The sequence below is a fragment of the Panthera uncia genome, chromosome D1 (assembly GCF_023721935.1).
Source record: "Panthera uncia isolate 11264 chromosome D1, Puncia_PCG_1.0, whole genome shotgun sequence".
NCBI classification, from domain to species: Eukaryota; Metazoa; Chordata; class Mammalia; order Carnivora; family Felidae; genus Panthera; species Panthera uncia.
In genome coordinates, this window is record NC_064808.1 from 86,179,887 (window position 1) to 86,199,236 (window position 19,350).

The window sequence follows — 19,350 nt, forward strand, 5'->3', positions numbered from 1 at the left end:
ATTTCACTCTGAGTTGGTAGACCGCTCCTTTGGTGATGTCAGGAAAACTAGAATAGGAATAAATACATCCTGGCAATAATAATAATAATCTATTATTTCATAATTTATTGTAATTATTTGTTATATATAATATTATTTATTATATAATAATTTATTATAATTTATGTTATTATTATTATTATTCCAGTTCTGCTGCTGCTACCACTTTTGTTTTCTATCCTGCACTTTTTTTTTTTAATTCTCTTAAGCACTGGCCCTAATAACAAGCCGGTTCCCCGTTTTCCGCAGACAGCCTCTCTGCAGCCGTGAGCTCAGATGTGCTCCAGCTTCCGACAGTGGGTCCAGAAGGCAGGGCTTGGGCTGGCGGGACACCCAGAGCCCTGCGGGGACACCTCAGAAGGAGCAGGGCCCCAGATGCCCCTGCCGGCTGGACGAAAGCCCGGTGCGGCATGGGTCCTAATCAAACCAGAAGAGACTGTGACGACTTGTCCCTGCCAGCTTCGCAGGAGGCTCTGTTCTCATGGAAGTTGGTCTGTTCCTGAATCCCGTAGCTGGACTCCCAGCCTCGCTGTGACTCGAGGTTTGGGTGACCCGTTTCCAGCTCTGGGGACTAGAGAGGGCAGGCCCGATAAACACCTCCGGGAAGGGCCGGCCCGCCTCTCAGTCCTGGGTGGCTGCAAGGTGCAAAGGTCTTTTCTTGAGAAGCCGCCTGGGCTTTTGGAAGGAAGAAGTTCATGGCTGGGCGCGGAGCAAGGAAGAGCTACCCGGGGGGGAAAGCTACGCAGCAGATGGACAGACGTGCAGGGGAGAGCTGCGATGGGGAGAGGGGCCCCAAGGAGAATGTGGGCCGGGGGGGGTGCAGGTGGGGGGGCGGAAGGGCTCAGCATCTGTCCCAGAGCCCGGTCTCTGTCACAGCTCGGCTGGCGATCAGGTGGCCCGCAGAGCAGCAGTCCTTGACTCCAGGAGGCCTTTTCCCCAGGCAGGGGAGGACACAAGGCACTTGGAAGCTTTGCGGCTCCGAGCAGGGGAAGAGCACACCGGGCTTTCCCCTTATTCTTGTCTCCTGGGCGCCGGACTGCAGGGCTGGGGCCTTGGCGGCCAGGAGCCGGGCGCACCCCGGTCTGTCCCCCGGGGGCGTGGGGAGGGCACAGACCTCGCAGGGTGGGGGCTGGGCTGGTCAGGCTGCTGGAGGCCACGTGCTGTGGCAACGAGAAGGGGAGGCAGAGCCCCGTTATTTGCCATCTCTGTCTCCGCTCTCCTTTGCTCTGATGACCTTGAAGAACCTTTTGTTCCTCCTGTCCCAGTTCGGTTTCCATGGGAACCGGAGTGGCAGCCTCATCTCTCGGCAGAGGTGCTGTGCCCCCAGGATGCCAGGAACACCTAGGGGAGAGACTAGCAGAGAAGGATAAACCATCTCAGAAATTACCCTTCAGGGCACTTCCATATTTGGTTTTTATTATTTTTATTTTTCTATATAATTTATTGTCAGATTGGTTTCCATACAACACCCAGTGCTCATCCCAACAGGTGAAGGGTGCTTGCTTACATTCTGCTTCCACTTTCGCCTGGGTTGTAGGTGTTTAGTTTAGTTTGGGTTAAGTTAGCCCATGGAGGCTGCAGGGGAAGAGGCTCTCGGTTCCACTCCGTCTGGATCTTTGGTCCTCAGCAATGCCTTGTGCCTGGTTGGCGTGATAATTATTTACGGAGGGATTCGTGGGCGGGGTGGCTGTGGGCACATGAAGTAATGTGATGTCCTCTCAATAAATCGAGATAACAACATAGGGCTCCTTGAGTCCTGGCCTCTCCCCAGATTTGCCACCTGACAAAATGACTTCATGAGGGAGTCATGAACTGCTCTAGATGCATTTTATTTGAACTTCTCCAAAAAGCTAATGGTACACTTACAAGTGGTCGCCTACAGCCAAGCTGATTGACAGCCATGGAACTTTCTGGAATGGGCTGGGGCCCGCTCAGCAGGACCCTAGACAAGAAGACAGATTTGGGGTAAGCAGTCTCCTGGTGAGAGCACAGACTCTGGAGCCAGGGTGCCTGGCTCAGATCCCAGCTCTGCCACTTACGGACGGAGCTGTGTGACCCTGACCAGGGAACTTTGCCTGTCTGAGTCTCAGTGTCCTCATCCATAAAATAGGATGATAACAGACTCTATCTCATAGACTTGCAGTAAGTATTGAATGAATGTACGAAAAGTGCCCAGAAAATACCTACCCATAATAAATTCTAGAAGTCTTATTATTACTATCCTTATCCTGTTTTGTTCATTCCAAGACACATCTCTGAAATCTGAAGATTTTTTTTCTGTCTTCTTGGTACATAACATATGGTGTGCCCAACAGTAGATTGTATTTTAGGTTCAGTTAAATTCATTATTGTTGTAATGATCTCCAGTCTCTAGCACAGTATCTGGTAAATAACAAGGACTCCATACACTTTAGGAAAAACCACATTCTCTGGACACTTAGCCCTCCCAGGTGTCTCTCCAGGCCTTCCCCTCCTGGAGTCAGAGTGCTTAAAGTTTTGCCAGTGTGATCATCAGTGTGGGTTCAATTACGATCAGAATAGAAGTTCCGTCATGCAGACCAGAACTGCAGATTCTAGATATGTGATCATCTCATTTCCTTCTCCTTAGCCATCAAGCCAGATGTGTTAGCTGGGTTTTCAGTGTTGCGCGGGTACGTTGCCTCATTTTGCATTACGCTAACAATCAGAGGGAGTTTTGTGTCTTCACTGGTGAGAGTTCTCCAGAGAAACAGAGATGAGAGGATAAGTACTACATATATAAAAAGAATTGACTCCTGTAATTATATGATTGGCAGTCCAAAACCTACAGAATAGGTTAGCAGGCTGGACACTCAAGAGGGAGCTAGTGTCGCAGTTCAAATCTGTAGACCGTTTGCTGCAGAATTCTTTCATGCTCAGGGGAGGTCAATCTTTTGTTCTAGGCAGGTGTTCAACTGACTAGGTGAGTCCCACCCACACTATGGCGGGCAATCTGCTTTACTCAAAGTCTACTAACTTAAATGTTCATCCCATTCAAAATACTGTCACAGAAACATCCAAAATAATGTTTGGCCAAATATCTGGGCATCTTGGCCCAACTAAGTTGTCACAAAAATTCACCATCATAGTGACTTATGGAGAAGATACCTGGAGTAAAGGTGTTCCATTCTTGCCTTGGGGAGACCACCCCCACTCCACTGTGAATTTCTGATGGTCTGGGCTAGACCCTACAATTGTATCTTCTACTATCCCCCCAACAACCCTGCACATTAGGCAGGAATATCTTTATTTCTCAAGTGAAGAAACAAAAATCAGAATTTAAATGATTTACTAGTAGCTATCTCTGGCCAACTAGTGGATGCATTACTCAAATCCAGCTTCATTTGTCATTAGCTCTTGCTTGTCAAGGATCCGAATAATCGTTGTTGTTATTGTTTTATTGTATTTGACTTAGGTGTAGTGTATTTCAGGCACTGTTCGAAGCACTTTACATATATTAACTTTTAAAAATTAACTCTCTATCCTAACCATCCCCCAGCCTTCTGAAGACAGATGTGATAAACAAGTCACTTGAAAGTGTGACCTGCCTGTGTCCACATTGCTGGGGCTGGCCCCCCACCCCAGGGCTCTGGGTGGTCCTGCCAGTCCTCTCCCCTGCTATTTTTACTGAGCAACTGATTAATTCCTGCTCGGGGTGGACATGCCCACTCTGTGGTGTTCACATCTCATCAGTTCTTAGCACCTTTTAATTGCTTCTGAGATTATCTCCTCTCTTAGTTTGACACGTCTGATGAGGACAGGGAGGACAGGAGGACAGGACACACAGGAACCAGGGATGCTGTCAACACCCCAGGCTCTCCTACATCCACCCTCTTACACTCTCATTTTGCACCTTTTGTTAATTGCCAGTAGCTCAGACCTGCCATCCTTGGGAGAAATGTGAACCTCGTTAGCAGGACATCTGTCTGTCTCTGAGCGTTCACTCAAGGGTTGAAGTCCTGTGAGCACAGGGCTGCTGGAAGGTCTCTGTCCTCACCCTGACTCCTGATAGAGATAACTTTGTAGTAAAAGCCCTTTTCTCTTTCACGTCAGGCCAGCGCTGGTGCTGAGGGAGGCGCATTAAAAGAAAGAAGATGTCACCTTGATTGACTAGATGGCACATCTAGAGGACACGGGTCATCATTTGGTGTGAGCAGTGAGTGCTACAAAGACTGCGCATTCGGGGGGGGACAAGGAACACGGAGGCTTGGTTTGGCTAAGAAGGAAAAAGGGGTGTTGACTTCATCTGGGTAATGAAGGATAAGTAGAACCTTAAAGTTATATATTTATTTTGAGAGGGACAGGGACAGTGCGAGTTGGGGAGGGGCAGAGAGAGAGGGAGAGAGAATCCCAAGCAGCCTCTGCGATGCCAGCGTAGAGCCCAATGTGGGATTTGAACTCATGAAACTGTGGGATCATGACCTGAGCCAAGCATCGGACGCTCAACTGACTGAGCCCCCCGGGCGCCCGAGAATAAATAGGACTTTAAAAGAGCAAAGGGAAGGGAGAAGAAAGGCACTGGGGACAACAAGGGAGGGGCGGAACATCCCATAGAGCGGGGGTTCTCCACTGTGGTCTTGTCAGCATGCTCCAGATCCCACTGCTCCCGTTTTCTTGGGGATCATTTGCTGATGCCCCCAGCCCTGTCGTGCACCTGCTGCTGTCTCTTCTCTGGGAGGCATTTCCTACCAGCATTTCACCATGCTAAGCCTCCAGCGTCCTCAAATGACAGTGCACAGTCGAAGCTCTAACAGAGTGTCCCTCCAGACACCCACCACCCTGCTTCTCCACTTCAAAGCCAGTAGTCCAGAAGGAGGTGTGCCTAGGTCTTCTGCCTCACATGCCCCTCGGTCCCTCCAAGCTGGCCTCCCTCTGCACACACAGTCTCCCGTGACAGCTCTTGCTAAGGGACACTGTGTCAGTCTTTACTATTGTCTGGTTCTTAGCAGCACGTGACCGTATTCACCACTCGCTTCTTGTTGAAGTGCCCTTGCCTTTGTCCCCAGGGGTCCCAGACAGGTACTACTGGTTTGTCCCCTTTCTGACTGTCCCATCCAGGCTTCTTTCCCACCCAGCACATCCCACTTGCACGTATCATGGGCCCTTCACGTGCAACACGTGAAAAAGAAAACTCATTCTTTTTCCGATCCTGATCATTCTCCACTAGCTTTGTCTTCGTCAATGGGATCACTGTACATCCAGTTGCCCAAGCCCGAAACAAGGGGTTCAGTCTTTATATCCCTTTACATACTCTGTCCACTTCCCTCATTCTTTTTCTATTACCAGGTCCTGTTCACTTTCCCTCTTGAAAGTCACCAGTGAATTTTGTGTGTCAACTCGACTGGCTCAGAGGACACGTTGTTTCTGGGTGTGAAGTTAGCATTTGAATCAGTGGACTTCATAAAGTAGGTTGCCTTCTCCAATGTGGGTGGGGGGCATCATCCAATCCATGGTTGGCCCGAATGGAACAAAACGCAGAAGAAGGAGGTATTTGCCCCTCTTTTTCCTACCTCACTGTTGAGCTGAACATCTCATCTCATTTCCTCCTGCTTTCAGACTGGGATTTATACCACTGGCTCCCCCTGTTTGCAAGTGTTTGGACTCAGACTAAATTAGACCACTGGCTTTCCTTGGTCTTTAGCATGCAGATGGCACACTGTGGGACCTCTCCATCTCCGTAGTTGGGTGAGACAAATCCTATACTAAATCTCTCTCTTTCTCTCTTTTATATATGTATAAAATACAACATATTATATATAATGTATACATGCATACACACGCATTCACATATACATATATCTATATCTATCTTACAAGTTCTGTTTCTCTGGAGATCCCTGATTATTTATATCTATCTATCTATCATCTATCATTTATCTATCTATCTCTCTATCATCTATCATCTATCTATCTATCTATCTATCATCTACCATTTATCTATCATCTATGTCTATTATCTATTATTTATCTATCTGTCTACTATATCTATCAATCATCTATCTACCATCATCTATTACCTATATATCTATTTACCATCATCTATCTATTATCTATCTATCTATCTATTATCTATCTACTATCTATCTACCGTCTATCTACCATCATCTATCTATCTATCTATCACCTATCATATATCTATCATCTATATCTATCTATCTATCATCTATCATCTACTACTTATCTATCATTTATATGTATCTATCTATCTATTATCTATTTACTATCTATGTATCTATCTATTATCTATCTATCTATCTATCTATCTACCATCTATGTACCATCATCTATTATTTATATATCTATTTACCATCTATTTATTATCTATCTATTATCTATCTACTATCTATATCTCTACTATCTATCTACCATTTATCATCTATATCTATCTGCCATCTATCTACCATCATCTATTATCTATATATCTATCTATTTAACATCACCTATCTATCTATCATCTATCTATCATTATCTATCTATTCTCTATTATCTATTATCTCTCTCTATCTATCTATATCTATATCTATATCTATATCTATATCTATGTATCATCTATCATTTATCTATCACTCTATCTATCATCTACCATTTATCTATCATCTATATGTATCTATCTATTATCTATCTATTATCTTCTATCTATCTATCTACCATCATCTATTATCTATCTACTATCTATTTATCTACCATCTATCTACCATCATCTATCTATCTATTCTCTCTCTCTCTCTCTCTCTCTCTCTCTCTCTCTTTCTCTCATGTATCTACCTACCATCTATCTACTTCTACTCTCCCAGCCCAAGCTGCCAGCATCCCTTCCCCGGACTAGTAACTCACTTCTAACCAGTTTCCCCGCATCTGTCCCTGACCTTCTTCCATCTTATTCTCCACATCGCAGCTAAATTGATCTTTTAGAAAATTGCAAATATCATTTTGCAGCTGCTCTATTTAAAACCTGCCAGTAGCCTCTTTTTGCTGCAGACCAGAGTCCTTCCCGTGGCCTGGGGGCCCGCCTGGACTGACTCCTGAAAACCCCACCAGGCACATGCCACGTCATCTTCTCCCCACCCCATTCACCCTTCACCCGTGGGCCCTGTCACTTCCTCCCACACTCCAAGCTCATGCCCTCTTCCTGGCTTTTTCCCAAGCCCTTCCCTATGTCTAGGACATTTTCCTGCTAAACCTTTACCTAGTTCTTGTTCTCTGGGGGGGCACTGTGTTCAGAGCAGATATCAAAATGCGAATTCGACATTAATTGTAGAATTAGTTTTCAGGTACCTCCCCCCTGCACCCCAGAACGAGGGTTTCTGTTCATCTGCTGCGCCTGTGGTGCCCTGGCATGTGCTGTGCCCACTGGGACCTCAGTAATCCCCCAAGCACCCCAACCTCCCTGCTGCTGGCTTCCCCCACGGAGCCACCAATCTGGCTGTCTCACTTTCTTAAAGCCCTTCAGTGGCTCCAAGTGGCCCACAGCTCTGCTTGTCAATCTTTTCCACTTGAGTGAAGGAGGTCCAGGAGGTTACGCAAAGCAGCCAATGTCAAGCATGGCATTTTTCTGACATTTCACGTTGTCTTTTAAAAACTCATGTGAAGTCTGCATTCCAAGCTCTAATATCCATTTGCTAAAAATAGAAATCATGCTTCCCCACAAAATGCACACACACAAAACTGATGCTCCAAGCTCATAATGCCCGTGGGGCCCTCCTGTCATGACCACCATGTGCTTCTGGGAATGTAAATACCCGGGTTCGAGAAGTGCAAGTTTGGTGTTCTTCATAGAAGATGATGTTGGGGTCGCATGCCACCCCTTTGGCCTACCTTTCAGTTTCCCACAGGGGCAGTGGACAGTCCCCAATCCTGCTGACAGGTTCTCACCTCACGCACCTGAGAGCTTTTTCTCCGTGCAGTGAGAGCTTGCTCAGCCGGTGTTCAAGGCAGCTCAACCCTGAAATTTGAGGGATTTAAAAACTCCAGGGCAACCCTCAACTGAGGAGGGAAGAGTTGGTATGTAAATTCTCCAGCTTCCATTGGTGGGTCAATTGTGAGTCATTTGGGTCTTCCAGGAAGAATATGCTAAGACGTAGTTAGACATGTGATTAATAGAGAGTAAAAGACAAATGGCTTTTGAAGGCTGAGGCAGAGCCTGAAGTCACCCGCTGCTGGTGGCTGTCAGCCAATTGCATTCCTGTGGCTGGCTGTGTCACCAAGAGAAATCATTATCTACCTTTGCAGAGGAGGCTAACAGGCACTAGGTCACAGGGCAAGCTATGGATCCAGGGCTTGATTGGAGGGCACGATGAGCAACCAGAATGAGATTGGGTTTTTGTTAATGGCAGAAGTTAGGATATACTTGAGTTCTTGGCTTCCCCTGGGACAATGCCAATGGCCTAAAGGGGCCAGGTTGACTCCTATGGTTGACGAGAACCACAGGAGATGTTAGCACCAGAATGGACCTGCAATGGGCAACCAGAGGCCATCTGCACCAGGACCATATCAGAGCTCTGTGAGCCCAGTGTGGTCTTTCCCAATTCCTTATGCTCATATCAGTGGCCATAGTCAATTCAAAAGAGTCCAGGCCCCCAGTGCTGCAGCAGCCCTGTGTGCCATCTTCCCATCTCCCTTGCCCCAGAGGTGCACTGTGTTCCCAGAGCCAGGCCGCCATGTTGCTCCTGGCCACCCCCCCGTTGGACCAGAGCTGAGTTTCCAGTTCTGCGGCTGCACCATATGCCCAGTTGATCTGTCCTTCTTGTCTGTGTAGTAGGGCAGGGTCCCCGTCTCTCAACCATGGTCAACAGATGGTGACAGCTGAGCAGGCAAAAAGATCAGAGCGACCTGGTGGAACCCTGGCCTCTCAATGACTTCTGACACGTGACCCCTGACTCCCTTTCTCTCATCTGTCCTCCTGTGCACAGGAGTCACCTGTTAGCCAAGACGAGCCTGCTGTCCAGCTATCTGTACATAGAGCACATGAAAAATGACTGGATTTTGCTCAAATACGTACTGTGAAACCTGGAGCGAGGACCTTGCACAGTGAGGGGCACAGAGTTGACCAGGTTCACAGAAGGTGCATCACAGAAGGTAAATCACTGCAGAATAAACGAATGAATGAGAGCCTGAGGTAAGCTATAGGAAGGAGGGGGAAGCACGCTGAGAGAGGCTGGAGGACCCTCTCCCTCAGGGAGAATGTCATGCTTGGAGGAATGGCTCCAAGAACAGGGCTGTCAAGGTGCAGGAGAAGATGTCTATTTAGCTTGGCCCAAGAGGTTCTTGGAAGTCCTGTAATTAGGTGGAAAACACTGGAAAGGTGAAGCAAAGAGGGGACAAGAAGGACTTGAGGGAAAGGTAGAACAGGCTGGGACATTTTCATCAGTGGCTGGCTGAAGGTGGGAGGTGGATCTGAGGGGAGAGGAGGGTGGAAAAAGAAAGTTTCTTTCTCTGCACATGGCCCCCGACCTAAAGGGAGAGGAGGCCATATTTACAGAGATGCCACCTTGAATGGGGCCTTCCCATGAAATCCCATTTAATTTTATGACATTCCATGAGGTAGTTATCACTGTTCTACAGCAGAAAAAGAGACTCAGAGGTTGAACCTGGGTCTTTCTGACCGAGGGGCTCTTCTCTTTCCAAGGTGGTATGGATACTCCACGTTCAGGTGGAGTTACTTCTTGCACTAGCACTTTTTGCTCTTTACCTGTGTGGGGTAGATAATGGTGAAGATGATGGTGAAACTTCGATTGTGAGACATTAAAGTTTGCACATGGTTTTCAATTTATAACTCTTGTTGTAAATTAGTGGGTAAGGCCACGGTTATTATGACCAATTCAAAGGTCAGTAAAGAGATAGCCACTGTGGAAACAGTATGGAGTTTCCCCCCAAGAATTAAAAATGGGATTACTATATGATCCAGTAATTCCTCTACTGGGTATTTATTTACCCAAAGATGTGGAGATATGGAAGCAACCCAAGTGTCCATCCATAGATGAATGGATAAAGAAGGTGTGGGGAAAAAATATGTATATATAATGGAATATTACTCAGCCATAAAAAAGAATGATATCTTGCCATTTGTGACAACAAGGATGGGCCTATAGGGTGTAATACTAAGTGAAATAAGTCAGAGAAAGACAAATACCATGTGATTTCACTCATATGTGGAATTTAAGAAACAAAACAAACGAACAAACAAAGAATAAAAGAGCGAACCCCCCCCCCAAAAGACTCTTAAATACAGAGAACAAACTGGTGGTTGCTAGAGAGGAGGTGGGTGAGGAAATGGGGTGAAACAGGTAAAGGGGATTCAGACCACACTTATGATGAGCGCTGAGTAATGTACAGAATTGTTGAATCACTTTAAAAAATAAAAAATAAAATAAAAAAAAGAGAATTGTTGAATCACTATCTTGTACACCTGAAACTAATATAACGCTCTATGGTAATTACACTTCAATTGAAAAAGAAGAAAAAAGAATATCATGACATCAAGTGCATAGGTGTTCCAGAAGAAGAGAGAGAGAAAAGGCCAGAAAACTTACTGGAACTAAAACCCAGAATTATGAATTAATGCTCAGTGCGGATCCTGGAGGGGTGTATCTTGTATATTTGTGATGTAAACGTGTGAGTGAAAACATTACCATATTTTGGATTTTTTTCATGAGTCTTGGCTGAAGGAGTCTGCTGTGGAAACTTGAAGCATAGCTTCCTAAGAATGAAACAGTTGGGCTGGATAAACACCCTGCACAAGAATGAAAGGCACTAACTCATGACACACGAAGACCATCTTTAAGTGAGTAAAATGAATAGAGTGGAAACATCCGGGACATTTCGTTGGAATTGCAGCTGAGGTGGCTGCTTCTGGATTATCTTTCAGAAGAGTCTATCCCAGGCACAGATTCTATCGATTACATGGGGATGGGGTGACATGAGGGGCAGTCATGGAGGCATCAACTCTATTAACTAGTGACAAAGTTCTCCTCCCTTGGGTAATTTCTTAAGTTTTCCTCCCTGGGACCTCACATTGACAGGAAGCCAGTGGCTTCATTCCGTATACATTTCTGCCCACCAGCTGTGTCATAGGAGCCGACTGCCTTTCCTCCAACGGATATGAAAATGCAAATCTGTAAGGAGAATATGGAAATTCACTCTTTTAAGCTAGCTACATGTCAGACATCCCAATAGAAACCAACAAGATGACATCAACTTTAAAGAATGCTTCAAAAGTGAACGTAAGGCGTTTAGATGGGCAGTGGAAGTCAAAAGACAGCACGAAGCTACAAAGTCAAAAGAACTAATTAGGAGAGAGATTCAGAGCAATGTAGATCATGTGGCATGTGAGGAGAGAAAAATAGGCCACATTCAGGAGGTAGAGGAGATGGTTATTGGAGGGAAACCCTCGAACCCTCTTGTTTGAGGATGGGCCCTCTTGTTTGGCCATCTTGGGGCTGGGGTGCTTGGAAGCGAGCCGGCTGGTGCAGGGGGACTTTGAAGGGTGTGCTCTGCTTGGGGCAGGTCAGTGAGTGCTGCCTCGAGCTGCCCAGTCCTGCTGTTTTCACCTCATGACTCTTCCACGGGCTCCTCGTTCGGCATCTCCTCAGGATCCCAGAGGCTCTAGGAGAAGTAGTTGTGCTTGTCTCTGGGAGGGTCTTCCCGAACGTAGCACCCTGCAGAGTCCTGGAAGGCAGGGGGGCCTTTGTGAGCCCCTTCGCAGGCCCCTCCTATCCAGCCTGCCTACCAAATGAAGAAGCAGTCCTGTCCCTGCTTCGCCCTCCATGCTTTCTTCAAGGACGATCTCATCTGCAGACTCACTTCCATCTTCCACTTGTCCGCTGATGACGCTCAAACTCAGAACTTTTCCTGTTCTCAGTCTCTGAGCCCCAGACTTCTATGTTCAAATGGTTACTGAGTGTCCTCGGACATACCTCACAGGCAACCATGCAAATGCAGAGATTTGGTGAAACCACACCAGTACCAGTCTCCTCTCTACCCCCACCACCAAAACTGGCCTCTGCTCCAGTGCATCGAGGCTCAGGGGATGACCCAGCTTTCTGTCTGCTTCTGCAAGCCAGAGGGCTGAATGTCCTCTGTGACACCCCCAGGATCCCATCATTCTGCTAATAACTCGTCTTGCATTTTCCCAAACCCGCCTACATCTCCTCAACTCCACTGCTACCTCCTTAGTCCAAGTTACCAACATTTCTCACCCAACTACCTTCCCCAAAGCATTCTCTGGCCCTTTCCAATCCATTCCCTACTCTTTATTTATTTATTTAGAGAGTGAGGAGAGGGGGTTGGAGAGAGAGAGAGAAAATCTTTTGTTTTCATTAATGCTTATTTATTTTTGAGAGAGACACAGAGCATGAGCAGTGGAGGAACAGAGAAAGAGGGGGACACAGAACCCCGAAACAGGCTCCAGGCTCTGCACTGTCGGCACAGAGCCTGACGCGGGGGCTCAAACTCACGAACCACGAGACCGGGACCCGAGCCGGAGTCGGACATGCAACCGACGGAGCCACTCAAGCGTCCCATCCATTCTCTACTCTTAACCAAAGAGGTATTCTAAAAACTGCACATCTTTTGGTGGTGCCCCATTGCTCTTAAGCTAAGAGTCAAAATCTGTGCCACCGAAGTAGCCCTGGCACCCTGCTGTCCTCCAGCCCCCGCCTCCAGAACTTTCCCCCTCAGCCTGGCTATTTCTCTGTCGTCCAGAACATCATTCTCCCTCGCCCGCAGTGCCCACACTGGGAGGGTTTTCTTCACCCCGTCTCCTGACTAAGCCCTCTCGTGCTTCAGACCTCAGCTCAAATGCCACGACTCCAGACCAGGTAAGATCTGCTGTTCTGTGCTTCGTAGATTTTTCATTGCCTCATGTAACTCTCATTGACACGGCTGGCCAAAGCCTAAGTTTGCACGATGTGTGAATTTACTTCAATGCTTGCCTCCCCACTGGAATCTAAGCTCCTCCAAGACAAGAGACATCTCTTTTGCCAGTTGCTGAAACTCCCATCCCAAGTCCAGTGCCAGGGCCACCGTGTCCCCACCCCCTAGCAAGGGCGCTCTGCTGAGGTTCGCTCAGTGGTGGGTCAGGGATGGGTGTATGGGAGGCCTGGAGTGCAGCTTCCGCAGAATCTCCCTCTGTGGACCAAGTTTCCAGTTGGAAAATGCTGCCTCCCCCTGGTCACCTGCATGGACAGGAGAGGGCCGTGGGGGACCTGCAGGGCCCTGTCAGGGTCAGGATGGGCAGAATTTTCCAAGTCCGTGATGAACAGCTGTGTTCCTTTTTTTTTTTTTAAGGTGTAGCATGAAAAAAATCCTGGAAACTGGAATAACTATTTGCTGGTTGACCCATTTTCCATAGATTAAGCCGAAGAGTTTGCAAATGAGTTGAAAGTGGAGGGTCTGAAGGTTTTGCCTGGAATTGTCATTGTCTTTTAATGGTGTATCTTAAACGTATAAATTGTTACTACTGATTTGATGGCAAATCACTGACTTTATAGACGAAACCTGCATTTTGAGTCTTTTCGTTCACTAATTTTTTAATGAAAACATCCTTGTATTTTTATCTGGTCCTCTGGTAACCAACAACATGGGCATTTGTCTGTGTCTATAACGCAGATTAAGATGGTTGGTCAATGAGACAAATCAGAGCCATCAGTTTGAAACCCTTGTCCAACTTGGCTGCGGGCTCCCAATGGGCAGGGGCCGTGTCTTATTCGATTCTCTTCCCCCAGCTCCTGGCAGGATGTTCAGAACACAGAAGGTTGCTCACTGAAATTTGCTGAATATGTGAGTGAGTGATTACAAGTTAAGCCTGGCCTAAAGGGATGGCCTAGAATGACTTCCGGAACAACCTAATTCCTCTGTAAAAATCCTTCCACTGAACCCTTCCACTTAAAAAATGTTGTGAATTTTGTTTTTTGTTTTGTTTTGTTAACTGTTTATTTCTGAGAGAGAGAGAATGAGCTGGGGAGGTATGGCAGGGGGGGGGGGGGGGTGGACAGAGGATCTGAAGCGGGCTCTGTGCTGACTGCAGAGAGCCCATGTGGGGCTCAAACCTATGAATTGTGGGATCGTGATCTGAGCCTAAGTTGGATGCTTCACCAACTGAGCCACCCAGGCTCCCCTTGTTTTGTTTTTAAAAGCGATCTTATTTTCATATACAGAGGGGGAAGAAAATGGTAAGTTGAACCTGGCTGGGGGCCAATATCCTTGGAAGAGTGTGTGCAGGGAACCTTTGGCTAGCAACAAGGCATCTTGCAGTGGAAGGTGGAGTGGGCGGGGGAGGCGGGGTGGGAGCAAAAGAGTCAAAGGGTCCATGATTGAAGGTGGGAAGAGAGGTCATAAAGGGGCAAGGGGGTTGGGAGCAGCAGGAGCACTGGATTTCTTTGAGTGTCACACAAAGCATTACCAATTTTCAAGATGTTATACACATGTCATACACACGCATAGTGCCTTACAGAATGAAATTTCCTTTTTCTAAAGCAAAAACTTTAAAGCCTTTGAAAAGCGACCAGTTTTCTCTTCCAGATGCTGCCTGGCAGTGTTGCAATGAAAAGAGCCTGCCATCTACTTGAAGTGAATGTGGAATGAGCTGTCAAGGTCAGTGCTATACAGTAGGAAGGCTTTCTTGATATTCTTAAGTAGCGGGAACGCGGCTTGAAAACCAGCGTAGGTGGCAAATGCAGCAGGTGGACATGGGCGTGGCTTGTGGCATTAAGGGGCCCTGACCCGATCCGATCAGCATCTCACACGCAGGGGATGTGCAATAATATTTGGAATGAATTTGTTCGGAACGGCTCAGAAATAGCACAGAATTTACAACCTGGAAATGTTTATAAAGTGTTTCAAGTCAGCTGTGGCTTTTGAGTACAGCCAGACGGAGCAGCTCAGAAAGCGGCCCCTTGTGGCTGATAACCTGAGGCCCCGCTGGGGAACGAAAGTCCACACAACTGAGCCCACGCCATCTCGAAATAGAATCGCTTCCTGTCGGGTAGCCCCTCTGACAAAACCCTTTCTGCACTTCTCCACTGTCCTTGGAATAAAGCCCACGCTCACAGCCCTGTCTCCCAGCCGGCAGGGTCTGACGTCTGCCTCCCCCCCTCCCCCCAACGGTGCCACAGCCTCCCTGGTCTTTGCCCTCAGATTCTTCCACTCCAGGACTCACACACATGCTCTAACCTCTGTCCAGAATCAGACACTCCCACCACTTTGCCTGATGAATTCATTCCTCCTCATATGCAAGTCTCAGCTCCAGGATGCCTCCTCGGAGGTGGGTCCCTGCATCCTTCCCCAGGTGCACCTGCGCTGTGCTTGACTTCAGTTTGCTCTTTCCTTACCGCAAGCTAAGTCTTTCTTTTGTTTGTGTCCCTTTCTGTCTCTCTTCTGCTCCCTGCCAGATGGTAAGTTCCCCGGGGTAGAGGATCAGGTCCGTCTTGACTGCTGCTGAATCCATGGTGCCTGTTCCTGCTCCTGACACACAGAAGGTGCTCCATAAATTTTTGTTGCATGACAGGATGTGTAGGCAAATTGAAACGATGGAAAGTGAGAGACCCTTTGGACATTGTGCAGAGTCAGCCCCGTGTTTTCTGCAACGAGACGGCGGTCGAAATGGCTAACAGCACTCCACCGAGCCTGGAGGGAAGGGATGGTCAGGAGTAAGGTCCAGGCTCTCCTGCCAACGTGGCCCCACTGGGATTCTGGGACCCACAGAAAGAGGAACAGATCCCTCCCGCCCCACTCTCAGGATTTTCTCCTTGCATATGAAAAGACTGTGAGGGCCCTGAAGATGGGGTGTGTGCATTGGGCAGAATTCTAGTCTGAAGCTTAATCTGAAAAGGAAGGAGGGTGGGGGTGGCTTGGACACCCATGCTTCTACCCATCGGGGAGCAATCTGGGTCCCACTAACACCCTTCCTCTCTTTCCTGTCTCCATGTGCACACCCAGCGGACCTCTGTGAGGGGAACAGGTGGCGGGTGAATGCCTGAATGACCATGGCTGAGCGCTCTTGCGGGTTAGGGGACAAAGCAGTTGCCATGCAAGGGTTCAAATCCCCCAGGTCTGACTGCAGTGTCTCCCATGAACAGGTCTATTTAAGACGTGATTGGGAACGTGACAATGACATTCAGCGTGTATGTCACCTCCTTTCTTACTACCAGCAGCCTTATCCCGCTCCGCCCTAGATTTTTCCACCTACGCTATTGCCACTTGGTAAAGAGGGAAGCTCAAAGCACATGCTGGTGCGCCCAAATTCTCATTAATTCCTCCCTGTAATTTGGGGAGAAATTGAGGTTACTTTAGTAGCAGCTTCTGAGTAAAAGTAAGTAGCCTCTTAGAGAACAAACAACGTTCCTGTTTCCGAAACTCCTCCCTGAACACTTATTTGCCAGAGAGAAGTCAACATGCCTTATGGCTGGGATCTAACAGGGTCTAAAGGGATGGTCAGGGACACATGTGGCACATGTTGGTCTTTCGCCTAGCACAAACCACGACTAGACCTTCTGGGCCAAAGTGGGTCTTCCTAGGGCAACATTCAGATTTTTGCTTTTTCCCTGCAATGGGTGTATGGTTCTCCTTCCCCAGATGGACATCTAGGCTTGGATGGCAAATTGCCCATTGAGGGGTCCAATTCCCCCCCGGACCTTGTGTCTCCCTTCTGATACTGAACAGTATGGGTAGTGCAATCCCCAGCCGGGAGGCATTCCTGCAGGCAAACAGGCAGCCATTCTCAGAGTGTCCTGACCTTTGCACATGGTTTTTATTTTCCCTCACCACCACGAAGGCAATGTCACCCTCCACATTGGCAGGTGCTTTGGCCCTGTGCTGATGTAGAGGCCCCACTCTTGCCTCGGCCTAGGTCACACGCACTGATCTTCTTATACCTTGCTATAGAGCGAATGTTTGTGTCCCTTCCAAAATTCACATGTTGAAATCCTAACCCCTGACGCCATCATGTTAGGAGGTGGGCCTTTGAAGGTGATTAGGCATCTATGAACTAGGACATGGGACCCTCGCGGGACACCCCAAATCTGGCAGAGCCTTGATCTTGGACCTTCTAGACTCCAGAATGGTAGAAATAAATGTTTGTTATTTAAGCCTCAGTCTTTATTATTTTTGGTATAGCAGCCTGGACAGACTAAGACGTAGCTGGTTAATCATGGGCCGGCCACTGAACCAGACATGGGAGAAGCTCCCACATATACCAGGACTGCATTGCCTTTCACAAGTGAACATATTGCTTCTTGTTCTCTTATTTTTCTTTTAATGTTTATTTATTTTTGAGAGAGAGAGAGAGAGAGCGAGCAGGGGAGGGGCAGAGAGAGAGGGAGACACAGAATCTGAAGCAGGTTCCAGGCTCTGAGGTGTCAGCACAGAGCCCGACGCTGGGCTCGAACTCACACATCATGAGATCATGACCTGAGACGAAGTTGAACGCTTAACAGACCGAGCCACTCAGATGCCCCTAAAGCAGATATTATAAAAGATGCTCATTATTCAGGTAATGCAGAGTCTGAATATTTAACATTAAAGCAGGTGTGACGATTATTTGGGGACAGGGAATGAATGATCTGAGAACCCATGCTGCTTAGGTTCCCTGCTCTGCACTTTGTCTACAGGCTCAGCCCTGAGTCCTGGTCTGGCTCTCCTCAATCCAGTGCCCTCCCCACCTGTGCCCACATTCTCACCTCAATGCTGGGCTAGATACTGACGCTGCATTTTTAGACTGATGAGAACAAGAGGACAAGTTTGCTTAAACCGGCAGTCACTTTGAATGGGAAACCAGTGGCCATCTATTTAAAATGGGAAAGAGTGCTCTGTAAGATCAAATCCACTTTATTGGATGAATTTTTAGCTGTGCAATGGTGTTCTCTTTAATAAGAAGATTGACAAATCTTACACAGGGGGAAAGAGATTTGACACAGCAGTTTAAGGAGATGTTGTTAGCAAAAAACAAGCCGAGCAGAATTAAGTGGCTTCTTCCAGAAAGCAATAATTCCCCATCTAGTCTCTTTTCACAGCTCATTAATTCTCTAGGCATCAGAAAAAGGTGTCTCCCAATTATCCTGCCACAGGAGAACGATGCTGGTGGATGGAAGCGGACTGTCTACAGCACAGCACAGAAAAGTGGTGATCTGAAGAGGTGGGACGCTCCTGTTGCCGTGGCCCCAGCTCAGGAGTCGCCCTGGAGGGGGGTGAGGCACACCATGATGGCCTCTCTGTATTTGGGAGGGCTTGGCTTAGAGGCCCCTGCCTATCATTATCTGTGGCCTTGAGCAAACTAATTAACCTGTCAGTACCTCACTTGTCTCATTGGTAACAAGGGGTTACTAAGAGCTTCTCTACAGTGTTTGCAAATGAAGTGCGATCATCCAGGTGAAGTGCCTCATCCACTGGGCGCGTAGTAGGTGCTCAGTAAATGGTGTATGTGCAGAGATGCGTTCAGGGCATATTCTTAGAAGATAACAGGCAGATGGTTTTTGTGTGTGTTTTGTTTTGTTTTTGCTTTTGGCAATTTCAGTACAAAAATTTCAAGTTTCTGTGGCTCTCAACTCACATGAGACACATGGTTGAGGCAGGCTGGAAAGCAGGGCACAGGATAAATAAGGTGAAACTAGGTGCCCGGTTGTTATAGGTGGTGAGCAAGGAGGACTCTTGCCAGGCAAGACAAGGGCTTCTTCTCCTCCAGCCAGGTCAACTGCTCAGGCCAGGATCTTAAGACAGTGGAAGGGAATAACAGGAAGTGGGCTTTGACTGCACAAGGGTGGCATCTGCAGGGAACGGTCACGGGCAACACCCATTCTACCTGGCCTGAGAACAGGGTCAATGGGCAATGCTGTCCACACCTATCAGGTGTCAGATTCATGGGGAGAGGAGAATTAGTGGGAACATAGCTTCCTCTGAGTTCTCAGGGGCTCCTCCCTTATAAGGGGTGATTTCAGAAAGGAAGGTCATGGAAGCTAAGGTAAGAAGTTAGCTCCCAATGCCTCAGGGTCTGACCTGTGGGATACCGCTTTGGGATTTGGGAGGTGCTGAGGCCTATGGGAATTACCAGTGGGCGTGCCTAACTGGCTTAACTCAGCTGTGTGGCCCTTCAGAAGTGATGGGCGGGCTCGGAGCCGTGTAGCTAAGGGCTGTGATCCACACATGGCTGGTGTGCAGGTGCAACGTTTATAAAGTGATCCACTGAAGGTCTGGCCCCCACCAGACTCGACATTTAGTAAGTGCACGCTTACACGAGAACTTCCAGAAAATGATTTGAAGAATGTTTCTTAGGTGTACCGAGTGGTCACGAAGAAGGATTTCCTT